The sequence below is a fragment of the Bos indicus x Bos taurus genome, chromosome 26, assembly GCF_003369695.1.
Source record: "Bos indicus x Bos taurus breed Angus x Brahman F1 hybrid chromosome 26, Bos_hybrid_MaternalHap_v2.0, whole genome shotgun sequence".
NCBI classification, from domain to species: Eukaryota; Metazoa; Chordata; class Mammalia; order Artiodactyla; family Bovidae; genus Bos; species Bos indicus x Bos taurus.
Window position 1 is genome coordinate 14,049,900 of NC_040101.1, and position 14,738 is coordinate 14,064,637.

A 14,738-nucleotide genomic window follows, 5' to 3' on the forward strand; every position below is an offset into this window, starting at 1 on the left:
ATTTTCATCAGCTTGAGTAATTCTTTTTTTTTAATTTTATTTTATTTTTAAACTTTATTTTTTATACAATATTGTATTAGTTTTGCCAAATATCTAAATGAATCCGCCACAGGTATACATGTGCTCCCCATCCTGAACCCTCCTCCCTCCTCCCTCCCCATACCATCCCTCTGGGCCATCCCAGTGCACCAGCCCCAAGCATCCAGTATCGTGCATCGAACCTGGACTGGCAACTCGTTTCATACATGATATTATACATGTTTCAATGCCATTCTCCCAAATCTTCCCACCCTCTCCCTCTCCAACAGAGTCCATAAGACTGTTCTATACATCAGTGTCTCTTTTGCTGTCTCGTACACAGGGTTATTGTTACCATCTTTCTAAATTCCATATATATGCGTTAGTATACTGTACTGGTGTTTTTCTTTCTGGCTTACTTCACTCTGTATAATAGGCAGCTTGAGTAATTCTTGACCCCTGTGATTTGGGCTCTGATGGACAGCCTGGTGAGAAGACCAACTCCCTGGACTCCAGCAGAGAGATGGACAAAAGCAGGTGGTCTTTCCTCTGCGCAGGCAGACACTCAGCCGTGAAACCCTTGGCTCCAGAGAACTCTCTCCCACCCTCTCCTGGACTAAGCCCTCCCCTGTCCCCAGCAGGCCTGTCCTCACCCCCTCGAGTGACAGATTGCCAGTTTCCTGAGGGTAAGCCATCCCAGCAACAGCCTCCACCCCGAGTTAGAAATGCGTGTGTCCTTTTGGATATAGATTACCATTTCTAACTTCTGCAGAGGCATTAGTGGAGTCTTGCAATTGTTATATTTCACTTTTTAAAAAATACAACACATACACACGCATATACTCACATATGGATGGCCAGATACTTAACAACAACTGTTGGATTCTAGATTTTCCTCTAGTCATCTCCCAGCTGAACTGCTGTAATTTGTTTTTGGCTGATCTTCCTTCATATATCATGTCATGTGTCCTCTTCAAAATGTGGCCTCACATTTGGGCTGACCCTTCCCAGATCTCTCAATTACCACAATAATGCTAATTATACCACTTCCCACTCCCCTGTTGGGGTTAGATGCCCCTTCCCAGTGTCCTATTGTAAAAGACTTCTCATATCAGTCCCTTGGAGATAAGGCGCCACCAACTACTTCAATATTCCCCAAACTCCAGTGTCATTTGGTTATTGATGATGGCATCCAGTCTCCCTGCGCAGTGTTTCCATAATCAAGTCTTCAAATCACTAACCTCCCCCCTTCCCCCACAGATACATCAGCCATGCTCTTTCTGCTGTCACCGGAGATATTCTCTGTGTTCAGAGTCCCCTGGCCTGCCGGTTGTTTCAGCAATAAGTTAAGCTTGAAAGCAAGATCCATGGCTGAAAATATTGCTCAACAAAGCAATAAATCATATCATTTTACATCATTGCCCCGATCCCATACCCCACACTGCCAGACTCCTCACAGATTCACGGATCCTGTCTCTAAGGCACGCTCCAAGGAAAAACAAGAGACTTTCCAGCCTTTTGTTTTGTTTTACCAAAGAGATTTAATGTTTCCCTTGACAGAGCCAACACTTCCTTGTGTGTGTTCAGCACGAGTTCCCGCCTGCCCTCATTTCTGGTGACCAAATGTAAACAGCTCACCAGAAGGACAGCAGGAAAGAGTTTGTTAAGACTGCCCTAACCAACTGCCCAACCTTGGTGGCTTAAGACAATAGAAATTGGGACTTTCTGGGCTGTCCAGTAGTTAAGACTCCACCTTCCGATGCAGGGGGTGCAGGTTGGATCCTTGGTCAGGGACCTAAGATCCCACATGCCTTGTGGCCAAAAAAAAACAAAACATAAAACAGAAGCAATATTGTGACAAATTCAATAAAGACTTTAAAGATGATCCACATTAAAAAAAAATCTTAAAAAAGAAAAACAATAGAAATTTGTCCTCTCACCATTCTGGAAGCCAGAAGTACAAAATCAAGGTGTCAGCAGAGTCATGCTCCCTCCAGAGGCCCCAGGGGAGCATCCTTCCTTGCCTCTTCCAGCTCCTGGTGGCTCCCAGCATCCTCTGGCTCCAGTCTCTGCCCCCGTCTTATGGCCTTCTTCCCTCTGTGTCTGTGTCCCTCTCCTCTTCTTGTAAGGACACCAGTCATTGGACTTAGGGCTTGTTCTAAATCCACGATGATTTCCTCTTAAGAGCCTTAACTAATTACATGTTCATTACTCTATTTCCAAACAACGGCATATTCTGACCTCTAGGCAGACACAATTTTTTTTTCAAGGTAAGGGGACACTATTAGACCCACTACCCAGGATGTGGAAGGATCCAGTGCTTTCTTCCCAAGACCCTCATCTGAATGCCCTGCCTTCTGCCTGCCGCGTCCTTCTCCACAGACAGACAGCTGCATATGTCTTTGGTTGTAACAACCGTATTTTTTTAAACTGCCGCAAGTGTTATAGTTAAGTTTCAACTGGTATGAAAGGAGGAGCTGCACATCAGTTTCCCAATCTGTGAAATGGGACTAGCAGTGTCTTTCTGGCAGTTGTCATGAGGTGTAATATACCAAACCAAAGGGGAGGCACCTGGTTCAAGCTGTGATAGCTCAGCCCCCAGGCTCAGGTCTCTGGGACCAGCATGCCTGACAAATTGAACTCACTTCTGAACAGAAGGGAGATAAGGGCATGAAAACCAGGTGCTGGCCACATTTAACCAGTAAGATGAGAAAGAAACAGAAAACAATTGCTGAGCGGTCATCGGGCTCTATTTCACTTCAGCAGCTACTCTGAGTCCCACCAAGGGTGTTTCTCCAACTCCTCTCATCCTCTCCTGGATCTTGGCAGGTGGCGAGAGTATTACATCCATTCTGCAGATGAAAACACTGAGGTGAGGAAGTCAGATGTAAGTGGCTTGGCCATCATGTATGTTAAAATCTTGAGGGTCTAGTTTCAAGCCAAGGGCCATGGTGGGAGGTTTCCAGCTGGATCTGAGGTTGGGGTTCAGGGGTGCTCTGAAGGCAATGAGTCACAGAACCACTGAGAGGTGTCAGAGACCGAGTCTTTCTATGGAGTTTTGTTTGCAAAGATCAAATGTGCTCTGAGTCTGATAACGTCAGACTCAGATGTGAACTGGGCCGCATCTGATAATGTCAAAACGGCAAAGAGAAATGTGGAAAATGAAGTCAAACCTGTTACTTGTTTTCATGAAGATGGAAAAAAAAACAAAGATGTGAATTCAACCTATTATTTCTTTTTTAATTTAGTCACATCTATTTATACATATTGACACATGGAACTAAGAGTCGGAGGCTGGTAACCAAGGCTTAAAAATAACACCCTAGCCAGAAGAGAAATGTGATCTTAGGGGTCCCTGAGTCCAGAAAAACCCTAAATGATCCTCTGGCTCTCAGGGGACTGAAAGTAATTGACTTGGAGATTTTTATTTTAATCATTTTTAAGTCAAGGAGGTTTGTGGTGAAGGATGGATTCCTTTCTAACCATGTCCACCTTGACCTGTTTCAGCCACAATCACAGCGTCGTTCTCACGAACCAGATCCTAGGAACTCAGAAAACCGCAAAAAGGGGATGGGGTGGGGGTCAAAGTTCAATCTGCCAGAACTTTATTTCCAATCCAGAACTCCATTCCTCCAACCAGCTCTCGAAGAAACAATCAACTTGCCCAGTTTTGCATTTGTTTTCCCGTCAGTTCTGTGGCTGTTCATTATGTGTGAGCAGAAATGAGGGCTTGTGTATAAACACCACGGCTGAACAAGGAGCATATTTCTTCCCCCATCTCTAAATCTGGACCCTTCCCCTTCTCGCCCGTGCTACAATTTCCTCTGGCACTTCAGACAGACATATGTTATTTTCAGTTCCACAACTCTCTCGTTCGCTGTATCACCGCACACATGGCCCAGGCACTGCAAATATAAATACATGTGGGCGTCTGCATTTCAACCACTGGACTCTAGCCACTTTTTTTTTTTTAATGCAATGTAACTCAAATGAATTGTCATCACAGCCAAGAGGCATGACAAAGTCCAACAAAATCAACGTTTCCCAAGGCCGGACCACTACCGTCCCACCCCAAATTCTTGCCATTTGCCATCCACCCCTGCCCATCGGCAAATGCACAAACTGGGTTCAGTGGGCAGAATCCTATAATGATCCTCTTATTTTATTACTCTTACCTGATGATACAAGAGCCTAATAAATAAATACACTAATTGGGCTTTGCAAAGATAGATCTTCCCCAACAGTACTTATTACCACATAATAAAAACCCATCACAAGCTTCAGCTTCATGGATACTCTGAGAGTAAATAAGAGATTATTTGCAAATTCAAATGTGCTGAACAGGTTGGCACTCTTTCAGGTAGCAGTGAGTTTAGGCCAGATGCCAAGCTGTGGGGAAGGGAGGTTTTTTAATACACACTCCCTTCCAGGCACTGTCAGCTGGAGTATGCTCCGGGAGCCAGCAGCAGGACAGTGGCACATGGATATACAGACAGATGTTGGATTTTTTCTCCTAGATACTGAAGGACTTGCAGATGGCCCCACACAAAGGAGATGATGGAAGGTAACTTGATGAAATTAAAAGCAGCAACTTCCATTTAATGTGCTTCCCAGAAGCCACAAAGCATATCTCATTTTAGTTTCATAAATAATTATCCCCATTTAACAGATATGGAAACTGAGACTTGACCAAGGAAGCTTTTTGCTAAGATTTTGAACCTATGAGTCAGGGATGAGGCACCCACTGCTGACTCCTTAAAAAGTATTTGGATTTATCAACTCTGTGCATTTCATATTAGTGGTTTAATCTAATCTCAGGAAACCCTATAAGATAGATACTATCAGCATTTTACATTCACAAGGATAAAGCTTTGAGAGGTTATGCAACTTGCCCAGGGCCATCTGGATAATAAATGAGCAGAGATTTGAACCAATGTGGTCTAATTCTGAAGCCCGTGCCCTAAAACATGGACCAAATAGTAAATATCTTAGGCTTTCAGTTCATCCACTGTCACAACTACTATGAGTCTGTATTGGGTTGGCCAAAAAATTCATTTGACTTTTTTCGTAACATCTTCTGGAAAAGCCCAAAAGAACTTTTTGGCCAACCCAATAGCCTGAAAGCAGCTATAGACAATGTGTACATGAATGGGTGGGCTTCCCAAGTGGTGCTAGTGATAAAGAACCCATCTGCCGATCCAGGAGATGTAAGAGATGTGGGTTTGATCCCTGGATCAGGAAGATCTCCTGGAGGGGGGCATAGCAACCCACTCCAGTGTTCTTTCCTGGAGAATCCCATGGACAGAGGAGCCTGGCGGGCTACCGTCCATAAGGTTGCGAAGAGTCGGACAAGAGTGAAGCATCTTAGCACGCAGGCACAAATGAATGGGTGTAGCTTTGTTCCAGTCAAACTTTATCAACAAAAACAAGCAGGTGGGCAGATTTGGCTAAAGACTTGTAGTCTGCTGACCCCTACTCTAAAACACTACACCAACACATCACATCCATGGTCAAGGTCAGGGAATGCTGGACACAAGCCAGAGGCACAGAAACCAATGCGTGGCCCTTTGCTCTCCCTGACCTCATCTTCTTACTCTTCTCGACTCTCTCTGCTCCAGCCACACAGCCTCCTTGCTGCTCTTCAAACAAACTTGCACCCTACTGCCTCAGGGCCTTTGCACTCGCTGTTCCCTGCCTGGAGTGTCTGTTCTTTGAGCTCTCCTCTGGGCTTACAGGCTCATCGCCTTCTGTCCTCTGCACCACTCTCAACTTTGGGTGAGAGCTTCTCTGAATACCCTATCAAAACGTACAGCACACACTCGGGTCAGTATTTCCTCTCTCTCTCTCCCCTGCTTTCTTTCTATCCGTGGTCCTCATCACCATCAGAAAACGCTATCATTTTACTAACACGTTTCACATGTTTTCTGTCTGTGCCCTCGAACACTAGAATGGAAGCCCTGGGAGGGGAGCCATTCTTGTTTTGTCCGTTTGGTCACTGCAATCCATCCCCAGATTCTAGAATAGTACTTGGCACAGTGAGGACCCAGTAAATACTTGCAGGATGAGTTAATATATTTTGGACTGATGGGAACTCATCTTTACAGCGAGCAGAACTCGGCCCCAGCAAAACGGCCTCGGAGTGCAGGTACTTGGCTGTGATGACTTCTGGGGCCACCTGGGCACTGCCCAGGGCAGAGTCAGGGGCCCCAGCACTTCTCATTAACTTGGCAACATCTCCATTGATCCTACAAAGCACAGCGGCCATGGGGGTGGGAAGACACTTGCGGAGGAACAGGGAAGTTGAACCATCGGCATGAAATTCCCTGGGCTGTATCTTCCTCAGCTGACCTCTGTCTGTCTGAGTGATTGTCCGATGCTTCTGAAGCCCTTTGAACTCGCCCTTCCTCTTTGGCACAGTTGCTATCTCTCTGAAAGGGAATCATTCATTTGACACCCTGTTAGAGGTAACCGATGAGTCAGGAGGCTAGCTGCGGGATGTTTCTCAGCAGCAGCGCCCCCCGCCCCCACCCCGGCCCCAACCCCGCCTCCACCAGAGATGAGGGGAAACCATTTGGGTCTGTAACCCGACACTTTGTTTTACGAATGAACTAATTTTCCATAGGCACCTTCAAGCTGGGAAACATCCCAGAGGTGGACTAACCTTTAACATTAGGTGTAATGAAGGATTAGCCATGTCACCTGACCCGTGAAGCACCGGAGACCAGAGATAATAAATCCGCCCTCCCCGCTTCGCCCCAGCCACCGTGGGCCATTCCCCACAGGCAGCCCCGCCGCGGGACCCGGGAGGCCTAGCAGTGAACAAGTAACATCCGCAGCTCAAGCACCTTCCATATCCAGACCAGGCAGAAGAAGGCACTGCCCGGGTGCAAATCCAGTTTACAACCAACCAGAGATGGGAAGGGTCCATGCTGAACGCTCTGGGCAGGCTACTACATCTTTCTTCATGGTCACGACTGAGTTAGTTACTGACTTGCCAGGGGGCCCTGGGCCAGTCCTGGGCTCCCATTGTCCCCACGTAGTTACTGAAGGCAAGATGGCTTCCAGTCCTGGTGTTCCCAAGAGAAGAAAGTCACTGGTAGTCAAGAGATGGGAGCTTTCTTCGCTTCTCCCCCTCCATGTGTCCCCCTTCCCTCCCTCAGCCTCCCAGCCTCTCTCTCCTCAGCCCTTTCCTCTTCAAGACCCAGTGCTTCCCAGTGTCTGGGAGGGACTGCACAGATGTGGGGGCTTCTGCTCAGTCCGCATGCCCACCTCATGCAAGCGGCACCCCGGTCCTGTCTGGGGGCCCCTGCGTGCATGAAGTTTCTCTCACGTCCGCCGGGCCGGCCCCGGGGGGAGGGCTTTGGGCTCCCTCTACGCCCAGGGTACTTGACTGTTAATGATCCCCGGGCACACTTCCCCCACCCTGTCCCCTGAGACATTTCCAGAGTTGTTTTATGAGCGAGACTGGGGAAATCTATTAATGAGAGCGGTAATTGCTACCTTTGGGCACCTACGGCTGATTTACAACGGTTAATGCCTCAGATTCCAAAGGCATAAATTTCAGCTTTTCCACCATTTTTGTCTGGAGCAAAACAACACGGAGGGAGATTACATATCCTGGGCTACAGATGTTTGGCTGCACAGAGTGTTTTTCTAAGATAGGGGCAGGGACAGAGGAGTTGTTTAATTTAATTGACAACAGAGCATCACTAACGCCTATGCACCTATATGGGTGCAAAAGCATTCGATGGATGTCAATGCCTATTTCTTAGGAGAAAGGAATACAGGACTAGACAAGGAGACTGGGCAAGTCCTCAACCCCACCCCCACCCTCCAGCTCTGTCCTGATTGGTTTGATCACTTGGTCATGGAGGTGACATGGCTTCCAAAGTGCTCTCTTCACCCTCGGGAGTGGCTGTGTTTCTGAGTGGCTCAGCCATGTCCTTGGGAGTCCTTTGGGAGGGAAAAAAAAGATTTTCAAGATCAAGGAGAGGTGACCCCGTGTGGAGGGTGATCGGGTGTCTGTCAAAAAGCAAAGAGACTGATCCCATTTTCCTTCCAAATGAGGATCTGAGGGAGTTGGAAACTCGAAAAAGAATTCAGTTTTTGGGATTCGTCCAACTGGAGTTTCCAGGAACCCCTTGTAAGGGCTATAAAGCCACAGTAATTTATTCCCAAAAGGAAAGAGGAAAAACAGCTACAACACAAGCAGAAAAACGCAAGCTCCGCCACCAGCACCACCCCCACCGGCTGTTGGAAATCCATCTTCCTACCTTGGCTGACAGATGCCTCATGTCAGGCGAAGAAGTGGCCTTGGCACCAAGCAGGTACCAGAAAGCCCTGGTCCAGGCCCACGACCCACCCTTCCAGCTGCCCCATCAGAGACCTGCTCTGGGACAGAAAGAAGCACAGCCCATGTGCTGTGTGATCCACCACAACTCCAACAGCCCCTGGGATTCCAATCATTCAACAAATATTTGCCACGTGTCTGCTACGTGCAAGGCACAGTACAAACAGGCCTGAAGGAATTTCTGGCCCATTCTTAGGCCAGTTTTGAGTGAGAGTTTAATAACAGCTCATCCCTGTCTCCTGTACAATTCTTTATGATTTTTCAAACCCTTTATTAAATATTTGAAAATGTCAACAGCCCAATAAGTGGGCAACCACACTTTACAGAGGAAGAATATCATGTTTAGAGAAGCAAAGGAATTTACCCAGCAAAAAAGGAAACAAGTCACAAGGCACAGTTGGCATTTGATTTCATGTTTTATGATCACTGAAAATGGATTGGGGGTCAGTTAAACCATTGCCCTGTGAGAGTAAAGCAAATGGAGGTCAAATATATCTGGAACATGTGGGGTCCAAGTTCTCTTTGTTATTGAAAGTTACCTTTGTTAAAAAAAAAAAAAAAAAAACTGGGGGGTACCCCGGTAGCCTAGTGGTGAGGATACAGCTCTGTCACTCTTCTGGCCAGGGTTCAAACCCTGGTTGGGGAACCGAGATTTTGAAATTCACATGGTGTGGTCCAAATTTTTTTTTAATTTTTGAATAATAATAAATAAAAAGTCTATATGGGACTGCACCTGTGTGTGTGTGACTAGAAGGAACCACTTGTATGGCTCTGTGTGAAAAACCATTATGAGGAGGACGAAAGAGCAACTTTTATCATGGAACTCCAGAGGGTCTGGGCTGGAGAAGTCTGTAAAGGAACGGGGACATGGAGCCCAGAAAAGGTGCCAAGGACTCCCACTCATGGAGTCAAGGATGGCTTTCAACCCTAGGTGTCCCGGCCCCTGCCCATCCCCTTTTACTAGCCAGGATGCAGTTGGTTGGCAGAGAAGAATCAGCTAAGAGTAAAGCATCAAAATTGCTATAGAACTCTCTTCTCTTCTCCTGGGTTTGTTTTGTTTTGTTTCCTTTCCAACTAGGATAAGAAAGCAAAAAGCAAGCACCTGGCCCCAGGACAGCCCCTCCTCCCAAGAAGACTAGTTGAGAACCTCTGCTCCACCACTAGGGGAAGAGAAGGGTCCTCAGCTAGAGTATCTGGCTTCCTCCCCCAGTCCAAGCAGAGGCCCTGAATGGGGAGGGAGGAACCGCTCCCGTGGAGCACGGAAATGGAATGGGGAGAGAGGCTCGGAGCAAGTTAATGATGTGCCCTGGGATTTCTGGATCAGCAACTCTCGTGTGTGATTAGGAGCTTCCCTCCAAACTAAATCGATGTGAACTTAGCCTCTCACGCCCTAGAAGTTCACACGCAGCAAAAAACAGAGCATGTGTCCACTGTATCCACGTCTTAACCCCATGGCAGACCCTGCTAATCAGTGGTAGGCTTCCAATCCACTAACTGTGGGCAGCCAACATTAATCTGATGGAGTTGAAAGGTGAAAAGAAATTTAAACCATGAATATAGAAGATCTCACTTACTTTGGGGGTATGCAGTACATCCCTTTTGTAAGGTAACAGCACGGACTTCACTGGAGTTTGATAGAGCTGTCAATCAAGAGGCCACACCTACTTCTTCTAGGGTGACTAGCTAATCAGAGTACTCCATGCTCAACTCCTAGCACCTGATTGGGGAGGACCTGTGACACAAATTGGCCAATCAGAGTTTGTTTCTGAGATTAAGAGCGATGAGGGCCAGAGAAGGCAGTATCTCAGTCTGGGAGTGTTGGTCTCAAGAAAGATGTGAATGTGGAATTTACACTGAGAATGACGACAACACTGTGGAAACCAGAGCAGAGACAGAGAAGAGAAAGACAGGTCCTGGGGATGTTTAAATTGTGGAAGAACCTAGGCCTGTCCCCACGAAGTTGCCAGTTCTGTTATGCAGTAGAAGACAGTGAATGTCATGGTCTTCGTTGGGGAATCACATAACTCAGCTTTGCCTCAGTCTACCTATATTGAAGCCAGCAGGGCCTGGGACTGATGAGGCTGCTGTATTCAACCTGCCCCACTCTGGATGTATCTGCATCCTTGCACCTTCAAGCCCTTTTCACCCACTGGTCCCTTGTAGGAAAGAGCTAGGACATCTCCAAGCAGACCCTTTGCAAAGACTCCACCAACTGCATTAACAGCAGCTCTCAGACACTCTCAGAGCCTGGATCTGACTTGTGTGTGAGTGCTCAGTCGCTTCAGTCATGTCTGACACTTTGCGACCCTGTGGACTGTAGCCCGCCAGGCTCCTCTGTCCATGGGCTTCTCCAAGCAAGGATATGGAGTGTGTTGCTGTGCCCTCCTCCAGAGAAGCTTCCGACCCAGGGATCGAACCCGACTCTCCTGCATCTCCTGCATTGCAGGTGGGTTCTTTACCGCTGAGCCACTAGGGAAGCCTCTGGATCTCACATGCAAAGTATCAATAAGTAGGCAAGAAAAATATAGGCCAAGATCTTACCAAATCATCCCTTAAAGAATATCAGTTCATTATTAAACAAGAAAAACGATTGCAAAACTAATAGGAAGGTAACGTGACTGTACCAGAGCTCCACACACCTGGTTTAGTTGGTCATGAGCTCACAGCTCCAGTGTGGGGATTGGATGACGTCGAATGCCCAACAGCTACCTGCTTTTCCAAGTTGGCCTGCTTACCAATTTCACACATCCTGCATCCCCAGGTACCTGTCAGAACAGTTTGAATTGTGCTCAAGTTGGACTGTGGCAGAAGAATTAATGAAAATGTTAGTCACAAGCTGGCAGGACTTAAAAATTTCTTCCAGAAGAGTTGCACACAAGCTCATGCTTCTGAAAAAGAGTTGCTTAATTTTTTTTAATTTTAAATAAATGTATTTATTTTTGGCTGTGCTAGGTCTTCGTTACTGTGCATAGGCTTTCTCTAGTTGTGGTGAGCAGGGGCTACTCTTCATTGCAGTGTCAGGCTTCTTATTGCGATGTCTTCTCTTGCTGTGGAGCATAGGCTCTGGGGTACGCAGGCTTCAGTAATGGCTGCACTCAGGCTAAGTAATTTTGGCACTCAGGTTTAGTTGCTCCTTGGCATGTGGAGTCCCTTGGACTGCAAGGAGATCCAACCAGTCCATTCTGAAGGAGATCAGCCCTGGGATTTCTTTGGAAGGAATGATGCTAAAGCTGAAACTCCAGTACTTTGGCCACCTCATGCGAAGAGTTGACTCATTGGAAAAGACTCTGATGCTGGGAGGGATTGGGGGCAGGAGGAGAAGGGGACGACAGAGGATGAGATGGCTGGATGGCATCACTGACTCGATGGACATGAGTCTGAGTGAACTCCGGGAGTTGGTGATGGACAGGGAGGCCTGGCGTGCTGCGATTCATGGGGTCGCAAAGAGCCGGACACGACTGAGCGACTGATCTGATCTGATCTGATCTGGCATGTGGAATCTTCCCAAACTGGGGATTGAACTCATAACCCTTTCATTGGCAGGTGAATTCTTAACCACTGGACCACCAGGAAGTCCCAAGAAAGCTGCTCTAAATTGAGGTTTTCCTGCCTCAAAGAAGAATGAGACTCCCCATCCATAGAGGTATTAAAGTAGAGACTATTGGATTAGTCTACCTCTAAAATTTTAAAGTAGCCAATATTCTTAAGGTTGAAGGAACATAAACACAAGTCTAAAAAGGGAGGATGAGACTTATATGACTGATTGTTTAAGTGGGCTTCAGGCATGGCTGGATCTAGGTGCTCAATCAGTATTATAGGAAATCTGCGTCTCTTCATCTCTAAACTCTTCTTTCCTCTCTGATTGCTTTATTTCAGACAGGCTTCCCCACATGAATGCTATTAATTCCAGGCTTAAGCACTAGTAGACAAAATGTTCCTCATTCACAATATTATCTAAATTCAGCCTCATTAGATGGGCTTGGGTCATCTGCCCTAACCCTGAACCATTCACCATAGCCAGTGGGGAGTGGAATGCTCTGATTGGCCAGGTCTGATTCATGTGCCTACCCTGGATCAGGGAGTAATGTCAGTTCATTCTCATGGTTTGAGAACAGAAAGTGATAATTTTCTCTCGGTGGAGGTGGGGGGTGGTGAGTTTCTAATGAAGGTTGAAATGAGTTCTGAGCTGATAAAAATAGAACAATAAAGTATCATCTACACTCATCTCCCACCATAAACTCTATGACTTGTTTGGCAAGGCTTTTCGATCACATGTTTCTTTTTGCCCCACACATGTGTCTTTGTGCTCACTAACCCTTTCTGCATTCCTCAAATGGAGTCCTCCAGCCATCAACGCACAGGCAAATGACTAGGCCTCAGATGGGTGCACCTGTCTTCATCCACATTCCAGTAACTCCAGGAACACATGCGAATCCTAATGGATATGCTGAGGAGGCAGACTTCTCCCCACAAGACAAAATAGCTCACTTCTCGGCCAGGAATTTGCCACCAGGCGCTGAGTGGACTTTGATGTCCTGCCTCATTTCCATTCTTGGCAAAAAGAAGAAATCCTAATACCCACCCAGCCTCCCTCTTTCCATCAGGCACATTCCAAGAACTTGTAGGTCTCAGCCCTGGACCACAGTCCTCTTCCACAGAGAGACTTTTCATCAATGTATTCCCTTGACCTCCCTGGACCCCAGATGCCCCTGAACCTCTCCTCATGTGGGGATCCTTCCATCGCAGAGGACCCCAAGGTTAATCCCCTCCCTTTTCAGCTGAACATTGGCACCACCTCATTAGTGCCAGGAAGAATGTGCCACTGTGATAAGAAGAGCATGTGGGACAGTTGAGGGCACTGCATTCAGAGCTACGTGCCAACTGGAGAAAGTGTTAATAAGGCTGTCACCGCTTTTATGTCCTTTTATGTCACTGTTGTCTTAAACACTTGGCTGTGTTGGACCAGCAACATTGCTGGGTTTTATTACAGACAGAAGGACACAACTGGGACTTCCCTGGTGGCCCAGTGGTTGAGAATCTGCAGGCCAATGCAGGGGATGGGGGTTCGATCCCTGGTCCAGGAAGATTCCACATGCCACGGGGCAACTAAACCAGTGTGCCACAACTTCTGAAGCCCGCACCCCTAGAGCCAGTCCTCCACAACAAGAGAAGCCACCGCAGTGGAAGCCCAGACACTGCGACTAGAGAGTGGCCCCCACTCGCGCAACTAGAGAAAGCTCGTGAGCAGCAACGAAGACCCGTCACAGCCATAAATAAATTAATAAATTCTTAAAAAAAAAAAAAAAAAAAAAAACCTACCCACTGCCTGACCCAGGTTCAAGAAAAATATGCACTTTCAATATCACAGGCCAGGAAAATGGGAGAGAGAAATTCACAGGTAGGCAAGGCAATGAGTCCGAATGCCCTTGTGGAAGTGGTGACCTCAGACAGAGCTCTGGCTGGGGAGAGTCCCATGGAACCATGAGTGCCTGTAGTTCAAATGGCCCTTCAGTGGTCCTCATGGGAATTCAGGATTGACTGATGGGATGGGACAAAGTGACGTGTGGGATATCCTGAGAGGAAAGACTCATCTGAAATCAGACAGGACTCTTGAGAAGCGCTGAGAAAAGGAAGAAGCTTTGAGAAAAGCCTCAGCCAGGTTGTCATGAATCTGTGCATGCTCAGAAACCCAGTCATGTCCAACTATTCATGACCTCAAAGACTGCAGCCCGACAGGCTCCTCCATCCATGGGCTTTTCTGGGCAAAACTACTGGAGTGGGTTGCCATTTCCTCTCCCAGGGGATCTTCCTGACCCAGGGATAGAACTCAGGTCTCCTGCGTCTCCTGAATTGGCAGGCAGATTCTTTACCACTGAGCCACCTGGGAATCCTGTTGTCATGAATGACAACTGCCATTTACGTAGTCTCTCTACGCCAGGCTCTGCATTCAACTCCCACGGCACCCATCAGCCCAGTTAACGGCTCCACAAAGTCTGGGGATAGCACTGTGCCCGTTTTCCAGATAAGAAAACAAAGATCCAGACAGGTTTCATCCCTGCACACAGCTAGCTGGGGGCAGAGATGGGTGTAGTGGAGGAGGCCTCTCTTCCGTTGCCTTGGCATTAATTGTCTCCAAGGACCAGACCATTGTTTTTGACCTGGGACTGCTAAGGGCCTCAAAGGTTAGAAGTTCTGCTCCTTTAATTACTCATCCACCTGACAAAAGTCACCTTAATTAGGATGGCTTTCCCAAAGAAAACGCAGCCAGTAGGAGCTGGGCCACATCATCCCACTGGGCATGTATCACCTCCCTGATTTCCAGTGCAGTTACTGAGTTTTCCAGAATTTCTTCTGCAGCTTTTCCTCCTTT

The 14,738-nt window shown here is 47.2% G+C and overlaps 1 long non-coding RNA gene across 1 annotated transcript; it reads right to left on the reverse strand.

Moving 5' to 3' along the window:
* Positions 1–5,309: 5,309 nt before the first annotated feature.
* On the reverse strand, positions 5,310–8,525 carry LOC113884633. The gene is made up of 3 exons (XR_003508945.1): positions 8,292–8,525; positions 6,864–7,971; positions 5,310–6,446 (listed from the first exon to the last, which is right to left on the reverse strand). It is a non-coding gene; the product is annotated as an uncharacterized LOC113884633 (long non-coding RNA).
* Between the last annotated feature and the right edge of the window lie 6,213 nt (positions 8,526–14,738).